At 44.2% G+C, this 4,020-nt stretch overlaps 1 pseudogene; it reads right to left on the bottom strand.

The window, feature by feature from the left end:
* The window catches only part of LOC103609819, a 14,813-nt pseudogene extending 13,843 nt beyond the window's left edge, over positions 1-970 (bottom strand).
* Between the last annotated feature and the right edge of the window lie 3,050 nt (positions 971-4,020).

The raw sequence follows: 4,020 nt of genomic DNA, 5'->3' as shown, positions 1-4,020 counted from the left end.
ACTGTCCAGCACCTCCTGCATGCTGCCCATGCAGTACTTCATCACCATATGCATTTTTTCTTCCTTTCATCATGCAGAACGTCCACCAGCTGGATGATGTTTTTGTGTCATATCCTCTTCTGTAGTAGAATTTCCAGGTGTCCTAGGTGTGGGTGGAGAGCTGGCTCCTCTCAGGTGCTCCAGGTGCAGGTGCAGGTGCAGAGCCAGCTCTTCTCAGAGACCATTCTCCAGCACCTGCTCTTCACTTCTTCACACTGGCCTCCCAGATGGGGATTCTTCACAACTTCTTCTTGAGGATCTTGACTGCTCTCCTGCACAGCGTCTCCGAGTCCAACGCCTCCTTCACCCTGCCTAGGACCCTTTGCCCAGAAGGTCCCCCTTCAGGTACTTGTTGAGGAGCATGGCCTGCTCACCGCAGGGCTTGCTGATGGACCCGATGTGGTGGATGAGGGTGTCCAGCCCCACTGATATCAGCTCACCCTCCATGAACATGCCCAGCTGCTGCAGCCCCACCACATTCAGCCTGGCCCCATCGCCGCCTGGGAATTCCACTAGCTAGCCCTTACTCCCCAGGTGAGAGGTTCTTCTTCTTGCCCTGACTTCCCTTCTCCAAATGTTTAAAAAGAAAGAAAGAAAAAGGAAAGAAAAGAAAAGAAAAGAAAAAGGCAATGAACCCCTCCCCAAAGAAAACCTTTCCTTCCACAGAAATGATTGTCAGTTCAGGCTGCAAGCCAGGTGCAGGGTGAGGGGTGTGCGACTTGAGTTGGAGGGCTACCTGAATTGGAGGGCTGCCTGGCCTCAGGGCTGGGGGGTGGCCTGTGCAGGGTCAGTGTGTCCAAGGGAGTCCTCAGGAGGCTTGCTGGGGCTGCTCAGTCCTAGGTCATCATTGGGAACCTCAAACCCATTGACAAGCACTCAGGCAGGCAAACAAAGCCTCCTTGGGGGTACATCCCACTGGGCTGGGGTGCATGATGAAGAACCTGCAACAGCTGACCAGCAAGGGACCCCCAAACCTGGGGAGACAAGCTTTGCTGGGCCCTCCTCCAGCTATGACCCTGTAGTACCACCACTGTTCCCAGCATGAGCAGATAGCATGGCTGCCACCCGGACGTCAGAAGGGGGAGTGGAGGCTTCCAGGGGCCCTCCTGCTCCAGTCAACAGCCCTGCTTTAGGCAGGCAGTTCCCAGTCACACTCTCCCCTGACCCCTCCGCCAACTTTTTGAAGTACCCTTGTATACATTTGCATATCATGTATACATGCATCCTGTCTATATAATATTTATAATACTGTCTGTCCATAGTATATAAGTCATATACACAGAATTAAAATGAAATTATACTATAAATATTTTATAATTACTACAAATGATTTATATATATATTTTATAATAATATGTCGTTAGTATTCATCCCATTGTCCAAATTTTAAACTCTGGTTACCTACAGCACTCGTTTTGATTTGAATTTTTTTCTCATTCTGTGGTACAGGTATGTCATCCTTTGCCAACTATATAAAGAGCAATTTAGAAGCAGGTTGTGTTGGTCCTTCCATGGCCCTGATAGAGTGACAGGTATTTTAAAGCTATTTCATTAGTATTTCTAGAATGAAATTAGTGATGAGTTGAGTTCCTAACTTACCACTGTTTTATATTTAAGGGTTAAAGGTTGGATATTTTGCAAGGGGATCAAGAAGGTATTGGGTTAGGAAGATAAATTGTGCATAAAACAAAGACCCCAAATAATTATAAACTCTATCCATTCCTATCATCAGGCAAAATATCGTGTTCAGAAGTTAGTTTGAATGAATGCAACATATACTACCTTTAATATCAATAGGAACATCAAGCAAAGAACATCAATTACACCAAGGGCCTAGACCAATGTAACTTCTAAAATCTGAAAATTCCTTCATGTGTTTAGGATTCAGAAAAAATAAAAGTCTGTCTCACAATATTATCCTACACATTTAAAACAAAATATGTGGGTAACATCAATTAATAATTAAGATACAATTATATCTCATAATTGTATATGATATAATTTGGACTTTGGCCCAGAAGGCCAAAGCAAACCTGGACAAAAAAATAAATAAATAAAATAAATACATACATACATACATACATACATACATTCATACATACATACGTACATACAACCAGAGGCATTACAATACCTGACTTCAAATTATACTCCAAAGCTATAGCAACCAAAACAGCATGGTACTGGCATAAAAACAGACACATGGACCAAAGGAACAGAATAGAGAACCCAGAAATCAACCCAGGTATTTACAGCCAACTGATCTTTGAAAAAGATGCCAAGAACATACATTCAGCAAAAGACAGCCTCTGCAGTAAATGGAGCTGGGAAAACTGGATATTCATGTGCAAATGAATGAAACCCATAACTCTCACCATATACCATAATCCACTCAAAATGGATTAAAGACTTACGTATAAGACCTGAAACTATAGAACTCCTAGAAGAAAACATGGGGGGAACACTTCAGGCCATAGTATTGGGCAAAGACTTTATGAATAAGCCTCAAAAGCACAAGCAGCAACAACAAAAAATAAACAAATGGGATTATATCAAACTAAAAAGCTTCTGCACAGCAAAGGAATCAACAGAGTGAAAAGACAACCTACTGAATGGGAGAAAATATTCGCAAATCACACATCCAACAAGGGATTAATATCCAGCACATACAAGGAACTCAAACAACCGCACAGTAGAAAAATAAATAATTCAATTCGGGAAGAGTTTACTATATTTGATGAAGTACCTAGTCTTTTTAGCCAAGCATGAACAGTAGTACCATGAATGTAAAAGACAGTGATAGAGACAGTATTGAGAACAAACCAAAAATTGTTGTGTATATAGTTGTAAAAGAGTATTAGTTATATAACTTCATTAGATTTTTAAATAAACTTAATATGCATTGAAGAACTGGCAGTTTAAGTGGGCTGTTCATACAAATACTCTACATTTTTTTTTTTCCTTTTTGTCTTTTTTCGTGACCGGCAACGGATCGCAACCCTCGGTGTTGCTCCTGCACCTCGCTCAGCCAGTGAGCAGGAACCGGTCTGCATGTGGGATCCGAACCCTCGGCGGGAGCGCCACCGCGCTTCCCAAGCGGCGCACTGTAGCAGTGTGCCACTGGGCCGGCCCACTACTTTACATTTTTTAAGTTTAAATTTATATATTTATTTTGGTGAGCAAGTGAAACGTGCTGAACACTTTCAGTGTTCTCGAGTGAAATGCATTTGCACTGGCCAGAGTTTTAGATCTTCTATCGCTCCAGTGAGTGATCCCATCAAATTCTGTGAGTTGATGTAGAAGAGAAGTAAGTAAATAAAACTTTGGTATAAAGATTTGTGCGGTACTTTTTATTCTTTTTTTTTTTTTGTCTTTTTCGTGACCGGTAAGGGGATCGCAACCGTTGACTTGGTGTCTTCCGCACCACGCTCAGCCAGTGAGCGCACCGGCCATCCATATATAGGATCCGAACCCGCGGCCTCAGCGCTATCAGCGCCGCACTCTCCCGAGTGAGCCACGGGGCCGGCCCCAAAATGCTTAAATTTTATTTGTGTTTTTTTTCTGTTGTTTGTTTTTGTTTTTGTGACAGGTAAGGGGATAGCTTGGTGTCGCTCGCACGGCGCTCAGCCGGTGAGCGCAGCGGCCATCCCTATACGGGATCCGAACCCGCGGCCTCCGAGCTCCGCCGCCCATCCCTATACGGGATCCGAACCCGCGGCCTCCGAGCTCCGCCGCTGCACTCCCAGCGCCGCACTCTCCCGAGTGAGCCACGGGGCCGGCCCCCAAATGCTTAAATTTTAAAGTTTATTTAAAAACCTTTATTCTTTTAAAAAAAATATGTGTTTGTACCACTCGGTTGTAGCTTTTTTAGTAAAGTGGTTTTTGGAGCGATCTTTGGTCCACACTGGACCGTTCTTACGAGTCACTCGTGCTGGCCGTTTCCATCAGCACCGGCGGCCTCCACTCCGGCCTGGCCCGGCT

Source organism: Galeopterus variegatus, unplaced genomic scaffold, assembly GCF_000696425.1.
Source record: "Galeopterus variegatus unplaced genomic scaffold, G_variegatus-3.0.2 Scaffold10136, whole genome shotgun sequence".
Taxonomy (NCBI): Eukaryota; Metazoa; Chordata; class Mammalia; order Dermoptera; family Cynocephalidae; genus Galeopterus; species Galeopterus variegatus.
Note: the sequence above shows the minus strand (reverse complement) of the source record. Positions and strands in the feature narration are given on the sequence as shown.